Source organism: Pseudorca crassidens, chromosome 15, assembly GCF_039906515.1.
Source record: "Pseudorca crassidens isolate mPseCra1 chromosome 15, mPseCra1.hap1, whole genome shotgun sequence".
In the NCBI taxonomy this organism is placed as follows: domain Eukaryota; kingdom Metazoa; phylum Chordata; class Mammalia; order Artiodactyla; family Delphinidae; genus Pseudorca; species Pseudorca crassidens.
Window position 1 is genome coordinate 14694318 of NC_090310.1, and position 18051 is coordinate 14712368.

The following is an 18051-nucleotide window of genomic DNA, read 5'->3' on the forward strand; positions in this document are numbered from 1 at the left end:
TCCTGAGCGACTCTGGGAGCAATGAGAAGACTTTGTAAGCTAAAGAACCAGAACTCCAGCAGTGGGGACACTACACCAAGTTCCCAAAAGGGTGAAAGCTGTGGGTCACACATAGAATCTTCTAGAGTGGTGGTTCTCAAAGTGTGGTTCCTGATTATTATCATCGTCATCTTCTTCAAACTTGTTAAAAGGAAAATGTTCAGTCCCCACCGAGACCTACTGAACCACATTCTGGGTGGGCCCAGCAGCCTGTGTTAACAAGTCCTTCAGGTGATGCTGACGTGTGCTCAGGTTTGAGAGTCACTGATCTTTAGAACCTTGTTACACAAAGTTGCTGCAGACGAGCAGCATCAGCCTCCCTGGGCCCCCACCCTAACCTACGGATTCAGAATCTGCAGCTTAACAAACTCGCCAGGTTATTCGTGTGCACATTTAGAGTCAGAGGTGCTGATCTGTAGATATGCAACAAGGACTTATTGTATAGCACAGGGAACTATATGCAGTAACTTGTAATATCCTATAATGGAAAAGACTGGGAAAAAAAAAAAATATATATATATATATACATATATATAACTGAATCACTTTGCTGTACACCTGAAACTAACACAATATTGTAGATCAACTATACTTCAATTTTTAAAAATAAAAAATTAAAGAAACCCAAAGGGGTCAAACAGAAACAAAATTGTAGGAGTAAAAAAAAAAAAAAGTGCTAATCCAGAGAATGCCTAAAATCTAGTCTCTGAAATGAAGGAGGGCCTCACCCATCCAACAGCGGACAGGATTAAAATAACTAATACATTTAGCACACGGAGAATTGGAATAGAGGGAGGCAGGAAGTTGCTGCGATGCCTCCCTCCATCTCTACCGCCTCCACTGAGGGGGCACACCCCAGTCTAAATGGGGACTCTTTCCAGACAATCCTGTTAAAAGTTCCTCCTTAACTGAATTGCAGTCAGCCTCGCTGGGCTTCCCACTCAGGAGCCTGGCCTGACCAGAAGGAATGGCCTGTCCTAGCTCAGGAAGGGCAAGAGTTTGTGCAGCTTTTCTCCCAGACTCTGTCCACACATGACTGAGCTACTCCACTTATCTGCCTCTTTCTGTTCTGCTACAGACTGGCTACATACTTTCCTCTTGTCTACTGTGTTTTTAATCTCAGAAGCTGTTTACACCAAAGCTCAGTGTGACCTTGTATTGATTTCCTATTGCTGTAACAAAGTACCACAAACTTCATGGCTTAAAATAACATAAACACTATTTTATAATTCTTGAAGTCAGAAGTCTGAAGTGGGTTTTTAAATTTTTTAAATTTATTTTTTGGCTGCGTTGGGTCTTCGTTGTTGCGTGCAGGCCTTCTCTAGTTGCGGCGTGTGGGCTTCTCATTGTGGCTTCTCTTGTTGCGGAGCATGGGCTCTAGGCGCGCAGGCTTCAGTAGCTGCAGCACATGGGCTCAGTAGTTGTGGCTCGAGGGCTCTAGAGCGCAGACTCAGTAGTTGTGGCGCACGGGCTTAGTTGCTCCGCGGCATGTGGGATCTTCCTGGACCAGGGCTCAAACCCATGTCCCCTGCACTGGCAGGCGGATTCTTAACCACTGTGCCACCGGGGAAGTCCCTAAAGTGGGTTTTATTGAGACAAAATCAAACCTCAGCAGGGCCATGCCTCTTCCAGAGACTAGAGAAAAATCTGTTTCCTTGTCTGTTCCAGTTTCTAGAGGCCACGTGCATTCCTTGGCTTACGACCCTTCCTCCATTTTCAAGGCCAGCAATGTAAAATTATCAAATCTCTCTTTGACCCTCTGCTTCCACTGTCACATCTTTTATTTTTTTAATTTATTTTTTATCGATGTGTAGTTGAATTACAATGTTGTGTTAATTACTACTGTATAGCAAAGTGACTCAGTTATACATATATATACATTCTTTCTCTTTTCCATTATGGTTTATCACAGGATATTGGATAGAGTTCCCTGTGCTATACAGTAGGGCCTTTTTGTTTATCCATTCCGTGTATACCAGTTTGCATCTGCTAATCCCAAACTCCCAGTCCAACCCTCTCCCACCCCCTGCCCCCTTGGCAACCACCAGTCTGTTCTCTATGTCCCTGATTCTATTTCTGTTTCATAGATAGGTTCATTTGCGTTGTCACATCTTCTGACTGACCTTTCTGCCTCCCTATAAGGACCCTTGTGATTGCATTGGATCCACCTGCATAAACCAAGATAATCTCGTCTCAATATCCTTAACTTAATCACATCTACAAAGTCCCTATTTATCATGTTAAAGTAACATAGGTACAAGTTCCAAGGATTATTATTCAGCTTACTACATTCTGTCTGGCTCTCAAAGATTTATGTCCATCCCACATGCAACATACATTCACTTGATCCCAAGGTCCCCCAAAGTCTCAACACATTACAGCATCAACTCAAGTTCAAAATTTCATCTAAATCTCATCAGCTCAAAAGTCCCATATCTCATCATCTAAAAGGGTATGACTGAGATTCTGGGTATGATTCATCCCGGGGCAAAATTCCTCTCCATCCATGAACCTGTGATTGTGCTGAGGATTAAATGAGTTCACACACAAAAATTCAAGAAATAAATTATCTACTCACTTTCTAAAGTAAGATGCTGGTTTAGGTATAGTATAACAGTTATAGACATTTCAATTTAAAAAGGAAGAAAATGGGAATTCCCTGGCGGTCCAGTGGTTAAGACTCAGCACTTTCACTACCATGGGCCTGGTTTTGATCCCTGGTTGGGGAACTAAGGTCCCACAAGTTGTGTGGCGTGGCCAAAAAATATAAATAAATAGAAGGAAGAAAATGGATAACACAATATTGTAAATCAACTATACTTCAATTAAAGAAAAAAAAAGGAAGAAAATGGAAAGAGAAAAGGAGTCACTGGTTCCAAGCAATTTTGAAATCCAGCCTAGCAAACTCCATTAGGTTTCAAGGCCTGGAAATAATCCTCCAGGGCTCTCAGCTCTACCCTCTGGACCTGCACCTCCGTCCTCACAGTCACCACTCCTTTTTCTTGAAGGGTAGCACATGTTTGTAGCTGAGTAACATAGAAGCATATTAGCATATTTCCTAATACTTTGAGAGAACTTTTAGAGCTTTCTTTAATTTCCCCCTCTCTTGTTCCTTTTAGTCCTTGCCGGCAGAGTTTTTGCTGATATAACATCCTCAAGAACTTTGTGGGTCTCCTGTGTATGTCACAGGACACTTCACTGGACAAGAGAGTCCTCTTTCCTAGATAATCCCATCTCTGTTCCTGGCTTCTGCTGAAATATCTGGAGGGATCCATGAGTCATGTGCCAAATCTCTTAAAGAGCACTCTTAACAGGATACTCTGGCCTTCTGATCCTTTCCAGGCAGTAGCAAGTTTGTCCAACCACACCCTAGGCTTTCTCTCTAAAGCATGTTTTCCTAACAGTGAGTCTCCTAATTTTAGCATCTTTTGCAATCTAGATAGGCTGAGAATTTCCCAAATCATCAAGTCCTGGTTTCTTCTTGCTTACCAGTTCTTACCTCAATTTATGTCTTTATTCTTGCATTTTATACTCAAAGCTGCAAGGGATGCTGAGGAAGCAAGTACCTGGCAAAAGGGAATGAGGTTGTCTCATTGGTTCTTATACTAAACTTTAAACATCCCTTGGGGGTTGGGGCAGGGCCCACTTCACTGCTCCTGTTGTCTTCTGAACAATATTAGGGTCCATAACTAAGGAAGAAGGGAGAGGAGAAATGACTGTTCATTGAGCAGCCAATGGAGTCCAGAGTGGGTGATTACTGTCCTGTTGAAGCACCAAGATTGCACTGACATGTTTGGCAATCACAAAGTTAGTAGACTTCACAGGACCGGGGGCCGGTGTGGAGAGCCCTTCATACAGGGACAAAGGGCACGGCTGGAAAGGCAGCCACCCCCTTGCCCATCACGTACCACACGTTTGTGGGGAACCTGTGCTAGATCATTCGTAGACGACCTGCTTCTGAGCCGGGGTTTTGTACATAGCAGAGCAGCTCCCTTGCCGCCAAACTTTTTTTTTAAACTCGTGATTTAAAAAATAATAAATTTATTTATTTATTTTATTTGAAAATTTTTGGCTGCATTGGGTCTTCGTTGCTGCACACAGGCTTTCTCTAGTTGTGGTGAGCGGTGGCTACTCTTCATTGCGGTGCACGGGGCTTCTCACTGCAGTGGCTTCTCTTGTTGCCGAGCACGGGCTCTAGGCGCACGGGCTTCAGTAGTTGCGGCTCACGGGCTGTAGAGCACAGGCTCAGTAGTTGTGGCACACGGGCTTATTTGCTCCGCGGCCTGTGGGATCTTCCCGGACCAGGGATCGAACCCGTGTCCCCTGCATCGGCAGGCGGATTCTTAACCACTGCGAAATATCTTTTTGAACTATAGTGATGTCTGGGTATATGCCCAGGCGTGGGATTGCTGGATCATATGGTAATTCTATTTTTAGTTTTCTGAGGAAACTCCACACTGTTTTCGGTAGTGGGTGCACCAACTTACATTCCCACCAACAGTGTAGGAGGGTTCCCTTTTCTCATACCCTTTCCAGCATTTGTTATTTTATAACAGCTCTATTGAGCCATAATTCACATGCCATAAAACACAACATTTTAAAGTGTTCAGTTTAATGGTTTTCAGTATGTTCACAGAGTTGTGTAATCATCACCACAATCAATTTGAGAACATTTCATCATGCTAAAAAGAAGCCCGGGCTTCCCTGGTGGCACAGTGGTTGAGGGTCTGCCTGCCGATGCAGGGGACGCGGGTTCGTGCCCCGGTCCGGGAGGATCCCACATGTCGCGGAGCAGCTAGGCCTGTAAGCCATGGCCGCTGAGCCTGCACGTCTGGAGCCTGTGCTCCGCAGCAGGAGAAGCCACAGCAGTGAGAGGCCCGCGTACCGCAAAAAAAAAAAAAAGCAGCCCACAAGAAACTTGCCCTTCAAAGGAAGCGCAAAGAAACACAGAACAGGTATGTGTAAATCATATACCTGATATGGGTCTCGTATGCAGAATATAAAAAGAACCTTTAAAACTCAATAATAGAAAAGACAAATAACCCAATTAAAAATGGACAAAATATCTCAATAGGCATTTCTCCAAAGGAGATATATAAATGGCCAATAAGCACATGAAAATATGTTCAATATCATTAATCACTAGAGAACAGCAAAGCAAAGCCCAAATGAGAAATTACTTTATACCCACTAGGATGTGAGTTAATTTTTGTATATAGTGTGAGGAAAGGTCCCAACTTCATTTCTTCTCCATGTGGAAATGCATTTGTCTCATCACCATTTGTTGAGATGACTCTTTGTATCCAATTGAATTGTATTAGCACCCCTGTCAAAAATCAACTGACCAGGAATTCCCTGGCGGTCCAGTGATTAGGACTGGGCACTTTCACTGCCAGGGCCGGGTTTGATCCCTGGTCGGGGTTCTAAGATCCCAAAACCTATGTGGCACGGACAAAAAAAAAAAAAAAAAAAAATCAACTGACCAATATAAGTGAATTGTATGGTACGTGAATTATATACCTCAGTAAAGTTGATACCCTCCCCCAAAATTGATTATTCTTTTATTTTTAACAAATAAGTGTTTTCTACATGCGCCAGATGCTGTGCTGAAGGCACACTAGTCTATTAAAATATTTGTGGGATTCACCTTCTTCCCATTCTTGAAAACGTAACGGTCCTTCCAGCCTACCATGGCTCACCAGCAGCTACCACATTGCCCACGGTAATTCTGCAAAGTCATCAGCTTGTTCTCAGTTACCCTGATCTCTTACCAACTCCTGCGGCCATCTGAATGTACAAGGTTGGGTTTATAAGCTCAGCCAAACATTTAGTTTTTCACTTATTCTTGCTCAACTCTTCCTGCCCTCTTCTGAGGGAAGCTAATCCAAAGATTTCACACCTTCTTCAAGCTCCCAACCTGATCCAAACATCTTCCCCAAACCCCCGGAAACTACTAATCTACTTCCTGTCTCTGTGGACTTGTCTATTTGACTTTCATATAAATGGAATCACATAGTATATGGCCTTTCATGCCTGGCTTCTTTCACTTCATTCATCCATGTTGTAGCATGTATCAGAACTTCATTCCTCTTTATGGCTGAATAATACTCCATTGCATGGATATACCACATTCATGAGTTGATGGAAATTTGAATTGTTTATACGTTTTGGCTATTATGAATAGTGCTGCTAAGAACATTCAAGTACAAGTTTAACAAAAAACCTCTTAATAACAAAATCCCCTTCAGTCCTTCCCCTACTTGACCTCTCTGAGGTTCCTGACACTGCTGACCATTCCTTCAAGAAATCATTTCTTTAAAAAAAAAAAAAAGCGCAATATGCCACAGTTTGAAAAATAACATTAAAAGGATTATATATCATGACCGAGTGGTACTTTCCCCTAGAATGCAAGAATGGTTGAACATACAAAAATCAATCAGTGTACTATACCACATTAACAGAATGAAGGGGAAAGAAAACCACATGAATATCTCAATTGATGCAGGAAAAGCATTTGTCAAAATTCAACACCCTTTCATGATAAAAATACTCAACAGACTAGGCATAGAAGGAAACTAACTCAATATAATAAAAGCCGTATATGAAAACATATACACAGCAAACATCATACTCAATGGTGAAAGAAAGTTTTTCCTCTAAGATAAAGAACAAGATAAGGACGGCTCACTCTTGCCACTTTTATTCAACATAGTACTGGAAGTCCTAACCAGAGCAATCAGGCAAGAAAAAGAAAGAAAAGTCATTCAAATTGGAAAAGAAGAAATAAAATTATCTCTGTTCACAGATGTTATGATCTTATATGGGAAAACACTAAAGATTCCACAAAAAATCTGTTAAACCTTATAAACAAATTCAGCAAAGTAGCAACCTACAAAGCAACACACAAAAATTCCGTTGCATTTCTGTACACTAACAATGAACAATCCAAAAAAGAAATTAAAAAAATAATTCCATTTATAATAGCACCAAAGAGAATAAAATATTTAAGAATTAACCAGAGGCAAAAGATTTATACCATTAAAACTACTGAACATTGCTGAAAGAAATTAAGATATAAATAAATAAAAAGACATCCCATGTTTGTGAACTCTAAGTGATCTATAGGTTTGATGCAATCTTTCTCAAAATCCCAATCACGTAGTTAACAGAAATAGAAAATCCCATCGTAAAATTCATAATGGAATCCCACGGGACCCTGAATAGCCAAGCAATCCTGAAAAAGATGAACAACGTTGGAGGTCTCAAGCCTTTTGATTTCAAAACTTACTACAAATCTACAGTAATCATAAGAGTGTGTTGAAAGGTCACTGGCATAAAGACAGACATATGGACAATCAATAGAGTCCAGAAATAAACACTTGCAGATATAGTCCAGTGACTTTCAACAAGGGTGTCAAGACCATTCAATGGGCGAAAGACAGTCTTCAATAAACAGTGCTGGGAAAACTGGATATCCATATGCAAAAGAATGAAGTTGGACCCTTACCTAACACTTTATACAAAAATGAACTAAAATTGATCCATGACCTAAATGTAAAATCTAAAACTATAAAACTCTTAGAAGAAAACGTAGGGGAAAAACTGCATTATGTTGGATTTAGCAATGATTTCTTGGATATGACACCAAAGGCACAGGCAACAAAGGAAAAAATAGATTGCACTTGATGAAATTTTAAGAATTGTGTGCATCAACAGGCATAGCAACAGAGTAAAAAGGCAACCCACAGAGAAAATATGGGAGAAAATATTTGCAAATCATATATCTGATGAGTTAATATCCAGAATATATAAAGAACTCCTACAACTCAACCACAGTTAAAACAAACAAACAACCTGATTCAAAAATGGGCAAAGGGGACTTCCCTGATGGTCCAGTGGTTAAGAATCTGCCTTCCAATGCAGGGGATGCGGGTTTGATCCCTGGTTGGGGAACTAAGATCCCACGTGCCACAGGGCAACTAAGCCCTCACGCCACAACTAGAGAGAAGCCTGCATGCGATGTAGAGCCCACGCACCACAACAAAGACCTGACACAGCCAAAAAAAAAAAAAAAAAAAGCTAAAATACATTAAACAAAAAATGGGCAAAGGAGTTGAATAGATATTTTTACAAAGACATACAGATTGCCAATAAGCACATGAAAAGATGCTCACCATCACTAATCAATAGAGAAATGTAAATCAAAACTACAGTGAGATACCACATCACACCCATTAGGATGGCTACTATCAAAAAACAGAAAACAGCAAGTGTTGGCAAGGATGTGGAGAAATTGGAGCCCTTGTACACTGCTGGTGGGAAGATATAAGGACACTAGTCAGGCTTCCCTGGTAGTGCAGTGGTTAAGAATCTACCTGCCAATGCAGGGGACACGGGTTCGAGCACTGGTCGGGGAAGATCCCACATGTCGCAGAGCAACTAAGCCTGTGCACCACAACTACTGAGCCTGCGCTCTAGAGCCTGCAAGCCACAACTACCGAGCCTGTGAGCCACAACTACTGAAGCCCGTGCACCTAGAGCCCGTCCTCCGCAACAAGAGAAGCCACCACAATGAGAAGCCCGCACACTGCAACGAAGAGTAGCCCCCACTCGCCGCAACTAGAGAAAGCCCGCGTGCAGCAACCAAGACCCAACGCAGCCAAAAAAAAAAAAAAAGTTGGTTCTTTGAAAAGCTCAACAATGTTAACAAAGTTTTAGCTAGACTTTCTTAGTCTGGTCAGGCTGCTATAACAAAATACCACAAACTGGGTAGCTTATAAACAACGGAAACTTATTTCTCACAGTTTTAGAGACTGGAAGTCCAAGATCAAAGTGCCACGGTGATTAGGTGAGGGGCCTCCTCTAGGTCGCAGACTCTCATTATCTCATGTGTAAGGAGCCAGGGATTTCTCTGGAGCCTCTTTTATAAGGGCACATATCCCATTAGTGAGGGCTTTGCCCTTATGACTTAATCACCTCCCAAAGGCCCCCAACCCCTAATACCATCACATTCAGCATTAGGATTTAATAGACGAGTTTTGAGTGGACATAACATTCAGAATATAGCACATACTTAGAAAGGAAAAAGAGAAAGCTGCAAATAACTGAAATCAGAAGTGAAAATGGGGGGCTTCCCTGGTGGCACAGTGGTTGAGTATCCGCCTGCCACTGCAGGGGACACGGGTTCGAGCCGTGGTCCAGGAAGATCCCACATGTCGCAGAGCAACTAAGCCCGTGCACCACAACTACTGAGTCTGCGCTCTAGAGCCCACGAGCCACAACTACTGAAGCCCACGTGCCACAACTACTGAAGCCCAGGCACCTAGAGCCCATGCTCCACAACAAGAGAAGCCACCGCAATAAGAAGCCTGCGCACCACAATGAAGAGTAGCACCCAGTCACCACAACTAGAGAAAAGTCTGTGCACAGCAATGAAGACCCAACGCAGACAAAACTAAATAAATAAATAAATAAATAAAATACAGCTAAGAACATAGTCATAAAAAAAAGTGAAAATGGGGACATTATTACTGAGCTTTTTGAGATAAAAAGGGTTTATAAGAGAATATTCTGAACAATAGCACACCAACAAATTAGATAACCTAGAAGAAATGGACGAATTCCTTGAAACACACAAATTACCTAAACCAACTCAAGAAGAAACAGAAAATCCCAACAGGCCTATAACAAGAGATTGAATCAGTAATCAAAAACCTCCCAACAAAGAAAAGTCCTGGACCAGATGGCTTCACAGGTGAATTCTACCAAACATTTAAAGAAGAGTTAATATTAATTGTTCTTAAACTCTTCCAAAAAACTGAAGAAGGAGCAGTCCCCAGCTCATCCTATGAGGCCAGCATTACCCTAATGCCAAAGCCAGATAATGACATCACAAGAAAATAAGATTACAGACCAATTTCCCACATGAATACAGATGCAAAAATCCTCCATAAGATATTAGCAAATTGAATCCAATGACATATTTAAAGAATTATTCACCTTGACCAAGTAGGATTTGTCCCAGGGATTCCAGCGTGGTTAAATATAAGAAAATATGGAAATTCCCTGGCAGTCCATTGGTTAGGACTCTGCTCTCACTGCCAAAGGCCCGGGTTCAATCTCTGGTCAGGGAACTAAAATCCCACAATCTGCGCAGCGCAGGCAAGAAAAAAAAAGAAAGAAAAAGGAAATTCAATCAATGTGACATATCACATTAGCAGAATGAAGGAAACAAAACTGCATGACTCTCTCAAACGGTGTAGAAGAGGCATTTCACAAATCCAACATCTTTCTATGATAAAAACTCTCAGAAAAGTAGGAATAAAGGGCATAATTCTCAACATGATTAAGGCTATTTATGAAAAACCCACAGCTAACATCATATTGAAAGACTGAAAGCTCTCCCCTTAAGATCAGGAACATGACAAGGATGCCTGCTTTCACTGCTGCTGTTCGACACTGTACTGAAGGTTCTAGCCAGAGCAAATACAGTTGACCCTTGAGCAATGTGGAGGTTAGGGACACCAACCGTCTGACCCGTCAGAAACCCACACGTATAACTTTATAGTTGGCCCTCCGTATCAGCGGTTCTGAATCTGCTTGTTAACGTTTTATCTCTTGTTGTGTGTGTGTTGTGCCCCGTCTCACGCTCTCACTATAAGCCAGGTCTCCATTTGGCACTGGACCTTTGTTTCTGTCATCCCTCTACTCCAGCTCAGCCAGAACAATTCCTTCCCCCCACCCCGGCTCACTTGAGATTGTCCAAGTAGAATCTGGATTTTGAGGTCTCCCGAGCCATCCTCCTTCTTAGAGTATCTATTTCACACCGCGAGTTGGCACTGCAACAGGTGCTCACTTTCTTTTCTTCAGGATCTTAGTTCCCCAACCAGGGATCGAACCCACGCCCCCTGCAGTGGAAGCTCATAGTCCTGACCACTGGACCGCCAGGGAAGTCCACAGGTGCTCACTTTCAGGTCTTGTCCTAGAGCCATACGATTCCTGCCCAATATTTGAGACAAAGGATTGTCATTTTCGCTGGGTAAAGGGACTATGGTGGAAGCAGGGACTTGGTTGACCTTCCCTAAAGGTGAAGTCAGAAGGAGAGGGTCAGTTTGACGAGTTCCCTCCTGAGGGTCGGCACCCAAGCAGAGCTTCCACGTACCACCTTAAGAGATGTCCGTCCTGTGGCTGACCCTGAAGGGTACCCCACCCTCTGCAGTACGCTGGGGCCCCCTAGGCAGTCTTGAGAGCTGGCTGGGCCTGTTGGCAACTGCCTCGTCTTCAGCTCTTGCTCTGATAATGCTCCCTCCTCCGGGCAATGGGACTTTTACCTCTTCTCCACTCTTGCCTCTCTGCATGTCCGCCTCTAAGGTGTCCTTGGGCACTCTTCCTCTGGCAGGCAGCTCTGCAGTCTGCACATGGGGGAGGAGAGGCAGCCCTGACCCACCTTCCAGCCTTTGCACCACGAAGGCGGGCTCAGACCCCACAGCAGGCAGGGCCTGGAGATCAGGGGTCTGGATGGTGAGAACCTCAATAAAAATTCAAAATGTCCCAAATTCCCTGGGTTGTCATTTGTCCTTCTTTTCATTTTGTTTCCCCTAGAATGATCTCTTAAAGAAAGAGTCTCTGGGCTTTCCTTCAGAGACGGGAGGAGAAAATATAACTTATGGGTTTGCTGTAATGTTCTGCTAATCTTGAGAAACGTGTACAATCACAGAGCTAAAAGCACTGTTTCTGATGAATTCTGGTATAAAGCAGAATTACAGTGTAAACACATTTAATTTAAAAACATTAAGAGGCAAAAGATCACATATTACATAATTTACATAAAACATCCAGACTAGCCAACTCTGTGGAGACAAAAAATAGATTAGTGGTGGCTTAGGGCTGGGTGGGAGGGATAGAAGGATAGATAACTAAAAGGCACAGGGTTTCTTTTTAAGGTGATGAAAATATTCTGAAATTGATCATAATGATGGTCATACATATACATGAATATACTAAAAATCATTCAATTGTACAATTTAAATGGATAAATTATATGATATGTGAATTATATCTCAATAAAACCATTTAAACACAACATTGTAAATCAACTATACTCCAAGAAAAAGTTTTTTTAATCTGTTTAAAAAATAAACCTTAAGGGGACTTCCCTGGTGGCCCAGTGGGTAAGACTCTGCACTCCCAATGCAGGGGGCCGGGAGGTTCGATCCCTGGTCGGGGAACTAGATCCTGCGTGCACGCTGCAACTAAGAGTCTGCATGCCACAACTAAAGAGTCCACATGCCACAACTAAAGATCCCGAGTGCAGCAACTAAAGAGTCTGCATGCCGCAACTAAGACCTGGTGCAGCCAAGATAAATAAATTCATTCATTCATTCATTCATTTAAAAAAACAAAAACAAAAAAATACCTTAAGATGCTCTCTTTGCTGAATCCACCATGAGAATGAAGCCTATTTTCAGCAACCAGACTGTCGACATTCCAGAAAATGTCAACATCACTGTAGAAGGACACACAATTATTGTGAAGGGCCCCAGAGGAATCCTGCAGAGGGACTACATCAGTATAGAACTCAGCCTCCTTGGAAAGAATAGGAAGGGACTCCAGGTTGACAAACAGTGGAGAAGAGAAAGGAACCGGCTCCAGTTCATGCAGTCCCAAGTCCAATACAACACATGATCAAGGGTGTTCCACTGGGCTTCCATTACAAGAGTATGTCTGTGTATGCTCACTTCCCCACCCACGTCTTTATTCAGGAGAGCAGGTCTCTTGTTGATACTGGAAATTTCTTAGATGAAAAATCTGCAGGGCTCATATGAGGCCAGGCATTGCTTATTCAGTATCTCAAGCCCAGGAAGTGATTTGCACTGACTTTGCATCAAATTCAGCAAGCCACACAGTTAAAAATAAGGGTATCAGAACATTTTGGATGTTATCTATGTCTCTGAAAAAGGAACAAATCATCAGGCTGATGAATAAGATCTAAGAGTTGTCTTGCTATGGAAACAAGAAGCTACCAAATGATTCCCAGGACCTCTTTGTGATATCTTTAAAATGCAGTGAAACTTATCTATTGGAAAAAAAAAAAAGAGAAGTCTCACACTTGTGCTCTGATCAGCTGAGTGTCCTGTGACTTGCTTGTTATACTCAAGGCTGGAACCCTCACATCTTTTCATGGACATTTTGTGTTGATGCACCTCACCACCAGGGGGAGCTTATTCTATCAATATTATCTTCTGTCCTAGACATTAGAAAGTCTTCTGGACGCAGGGTAATTTGGGGGAAGGAGAGGAGTGAATGTGCCAGCAACAATGGTAAATGTAGGGAATTCCCTGGCGGCCCAGTGGTTAGGACTTGGCGCTTTCACTGCCAGGGCCCGGGTTCAATCCCTGGTCTGGGAACTAAGATCCTGCAAGCTGTGCCCAAAAAAAAAAAAAAAAAAAATCAATATATTTTGGGTGTGTTTCCTTGAGCAAGTCATTTCATCTCTCCTCTCAATTCAGCCTCAATTTCCTCATCTGCAGCAGAGAAAGAATAACTCCATTTGACAGTCTTTCAGAGCTGTAAGAATCTCTTAGCAGAGTGTCTGCTGGCGGGGGATGGGCGGGGGGCTGCTGATACTACTGTTATCAAGCGGTTGGAGTCCAGTGGACACCCTATAGGCCCCAGGTCACCTTTACCCAAGTGATACTCTGTATGCTCCCGCCTATGGCACGAGGCCCACATCACTGTGGTTACGAAAGGAGGGTCAGTTGCCAGAGAGTCACAGTTTGGCTCAGGACAGGCAGCCAGGACTCCAGTTCAGGACCCTGACTACAAATGCAGTGACAGCTGCTTATCCTAGGAGCAAGTCCTGTCCCCATCAGGAAACAAAAGAGCTGGCATGTGAGCCAAGCTTAGAAAAATGACCCAGAGAAGACGAGAAAGAACTATGCCGCCTTCAAGACAAGCCTGGGAAGGTATCTCTGGGGCCAAGGAGCAAGTGTACCAGTAGAAGGGCACCCAGGGATGGGGGAGATGCATAGAAAAGTCACTTAGGACAGACTTACGGTCAAATAGCATCATGACTCCATGCTTCAGACATATAATAAAGACGAATAAAATCTAGTCAAGATAAAATCTAGTCAAGATAAAAATAAGGAAGACCTCTTTGTGAACCAGACACAAGCAGAAGTGGTGAAAGGGGAGACACAAGGGCCTGCGCTGGGTCCAGTGAGGGGCTGGTGGCTGGGTGTTTTTCTTCAGCTTCCATGGGGTAGCTGGGAGGAAAAGCACTGGTGTGCACAGCCCCCGCGGAGAGTGCTCAGCCGTAGTAAAGGGGAAGATGAACAGAGCCTCCAGCCTAGCAGCAACACCCCTAGGAAACACCTGGGGAAAGTCTCACGTGTGAGCACAAGGTCAGGAGGTACCTGAGGAATGTGTTGATGGAAAGTGAAAAAGGGCAACAACCTAAATCCTCAACAGGAAAACGGGTGAAATCAGTGGTGGTGTATTCACACAATGTAATACTCTCCAGCCATTAAAATGGATGGGCCTGAGCTACATTTGTCAGCACGGCTAGAGCTGGCCAAAGCACGTGTCCGGCATTCTGGAAAGGAAATGGGCACAGTCGTTTCAGATCGTGAGAAGTGTCAGGGGTAGATCAGGGAGAGGTGAGAAGGTGATGGGAGAGGTGCTAACTTCTATCAGGTGTATCTTTTTCTCTTTTTTTTGGCTGTGCTGCCGGCTTGTGGGATCTTAGTTCCCCCGACCAGGGATTGAACCTGCCCCCTCAGCAGTGAAAGTGGGGAGTCCTAATCACTGGACCGCCAGGGAATTCCCTACCAGGTGTATCAGAGAAGAACGTTACATACCCCTTATTCCTCTGGCTTAGAATTCTCTTTTGCCTTTTTCCTTTCCATTGGGCGGGTATGGAGCTCCCCTGAACTTTCTCTTCTCTAGGTGCTAATGGAAAGCTGGTATTGAGTTTTGAAAATGTTGCAAGAGAAAAGGAATTTCAGGAATTTCCTGTTTCCAAGCAGCAGAGGGTAGACACCATTCCAAGTCATAAAATTGGTTCAAAGACTCTTATCTGAATAACGTATGGAATTGGGAATAGTTATGAAAGTTCTGCCCAGAACCGAAACTTGTTCTATTTTCTGTTACTAAAAACTGTCCTTGGGAATGACATATTGACATGTGCAATAACATGGAGAATCTCAAAAACACTATACTGAATGAAAGAAACCAGACACAGAAAAGCACCCTGTATCATTCTGTTTATGTGGAGCTCTAGAAAAGCCCAGTCTACTCTATGGTGACACAATGTCGGTCAGTAGTTGCCTGGGGTCAGGGGTGGAGGCAGCACAGACTGGACAGGGTCAGGAGGGAGCTGCCTGGAGTAATGGAACTGTTCTGTATTTTGATAGTGCTGGTAGGCACTCAGGTGTAGACATCTGTCAAGCCTTATCAAACTGTACAGTTAGAATGCGCGTGCACTTCATTATTTGTAAACTATACGTTAAGAGAGTTTGTTTTAAATAATTAAAAAAAAAGTCCTTGGAAGTATTTCTACAAGGTGGGGGGGGTCTTTTATTTAAGACACTCAGACTTATTTTCAGATCTTGTAAAAATAACCTTTAACTTCTAAAATATTTGTTATTCTAGGGAATTCCCTGGCAGTCCAGTGGTTAGGACGCCGTGCTTTCACTGCTGTGGGCCTGAGTTCCATCCCTGGTCGGGGAATTAAGATCCTGCAAGCCACGTGGCACGGCCAAAAATTTTAAAAAAAGAAAACAAATTTGTTATTCTAATTGGTTGTTACACTTGATAATTGTTGTCCTGGTATTGATATTAAAATAGCAATCAATATATCAAGTGACGTCCTTGTATTCCTAAAAGATACACACACACACACACACACACACACACACACACACTCTCACATTCTCTCTAAGGATGAAAACTGGCAGTTCCCTTTTCTCTATATATGTATGAATATGTAATAAAACCCATGACTCTGTCAATCCCTTGTTCAAACATGAGTTTGAACGTCTTTTAGAGGCCGTATAGCAGAATGACCAAGAGCATAAATCTCTAACCAGGTTCAAACTCTACCTCTGCCCTTTACTTAACTTTTCTCAGTCACTGTATTAGTAACATGGGAATAATAATAGTACCTACTTAATGTTGTGAGACGTGAATGAGTTAATACATGTAAAACACCCAGATAAGTACCTGGCTCTATAGGGTATAAGTCTGGATAGGCTAGCTATGCTGTAATAGCAAACAACCCCACAATCTTAGTTGTTTGAAACAATAAAGGTGTTTTTAATTTTTTTTACCATTTTATAATTTATTTGATTAGAAATTGCCAGATTCATGATGCACACTTCTCAAATAAAATTAGATTATAATCATTAGCATGATTCTAAACATGCTAATTTATAGATAAAGTAATGCTTAAAGTTAAGACAAATTTGAGACATATCATTGAGAAGAAATAGGAAAGGATTTTGAATTTATAAAAGCACAAGTTCTATCCCGAATTTTGCTACAGGTTTTTCTCTGATCTTGGCAAGTCACTAGCTCCATTTGTCTTCCTGTTCCCATCTGTAAAACTGTGGTCATGATCCTTGACACTGCCTTTCTTAAAAGAGAATGTTATGAGGATGAATAAGGTAATGCCTTGTGGTAGAAATAATAAAGGTTTATTTCTCACTCATGCCACACATCCATCACAGGTTGGAAGGGAAGCACTGATCACCCTCAGTCCCTCAGGAATTCAGGCTGATGGAAGCTCAATTTGGACACATGCTTCCATGATCGCCAAGGCAGGGGAAAGGGATGTGGCAGCTCAGCGCTGGCTTTTAAATTTCTGCTGTCAAAATCTCATATGGCAAAAACAGCCACATGGTCATACCTAACTTCAAAGGGGGCAAAGACCATGTGTCTAGAAAGGCGGAGGACCAGAAAATGTTTGGTGAAAAGCACTAACGACTACCATGGTTAACTTTTTTTTTTTGGCTGCACCTTGTGACATGTGGGATCTTAGTTCCGCCAACCAGTGGAAGTGTGGAGTCCTAAACACTGGACCACCAGCGAAGTCCCAACCACTGGACCACCAGTGAAGTCCCATGGTTAACTATTACAATTGAATTTTAAAGTAGGCAGAAGAGGAGAACGCAATGAGGAGGTGACATTTAAGCCAATGCCTGAATCACAAAAAAGGGGAAACTAGGAGAGCATTGTGTGCAAAGTCCCTAAAGCAGGCATGGGCCTGAAGCATTTGAGGAACAGGAAAATGGCTCAAGTGTTTGCAAAATGGTGAATGAGAGTGAGAGTTGGTAGGGCTGGGTCACACAGGCCCTTGAAGGCCACAGTAAGGAGTCTGAATTTTACTCCAAAGTGTACTGGGAAGCCACTGTTTAACCAGATAACATGGTATAATTTTTATAAAGACCACTCACTCTGCTTGCTCTGGTGGGATGGGCACGTGTGGAGGAAGGGAAATCAGTGAAGAGGCTACAATCCAGGTGAGAGATGCCTGTGGTGTGGACCATACTGGTCTGGGCCAGTATGATGTTGTGTGGAACCCACGGTCCCTGTAGACTATACTGACAGAGGATAAAGAGAGCATAGGCCTCAGGCTAGACAGTGAATGTCTACCACTGCCCCATGTAATTACGACCTGCTTTTGATCCTGTCTCGTTGCTGAGGATTGAAAAGAACACGTTTACCACATCATTAGCCACATATCAAGTGCCAGAGGCTGTGTTGATATATTCTAGCAAAGAAACAGCTTCTGAGGGGCTTCCCTGGTGGCACACGTGTGGCACACACACACGTGGTTAAGAATCCGCCTGCCAACGCAGAGGTCACTGGTTTGAGCCCTTTGCTCCATGCTTCATCCCCTGTACTCATAATGTGGGGTGTCTTGGGGCTAATGTGTGAATCTGTTCTCCACCCGCACTCATTTCTTTGGTGACCTTATCCATTCTCACTGCTGAACAATTCCCAAATTTTCAT

The 18051-nt window shown here is 42.9% G+C and overlaps 1 protein-coding gene and 1 pseudogene across 2 annotated transcripts in view; one reads left to right on the plus strand and one right to left on the minus strand.

Annotated features, from left to right (window-relative positions):
* Positions 1-18051, minus strand: part of CRCP (CGRP receptor component) — a 101118-nt gene that overhangs the window by 81758 nt on the left and 1309 nt on the right. The gene's annotated exons all lie outside the window — the stretch shown is intronic.
* LOC137206344 (large ribosomal subunit protein uL6 pseudogene) lies at positions 12490-13023 on the plus strand (annotated as a pseudogene).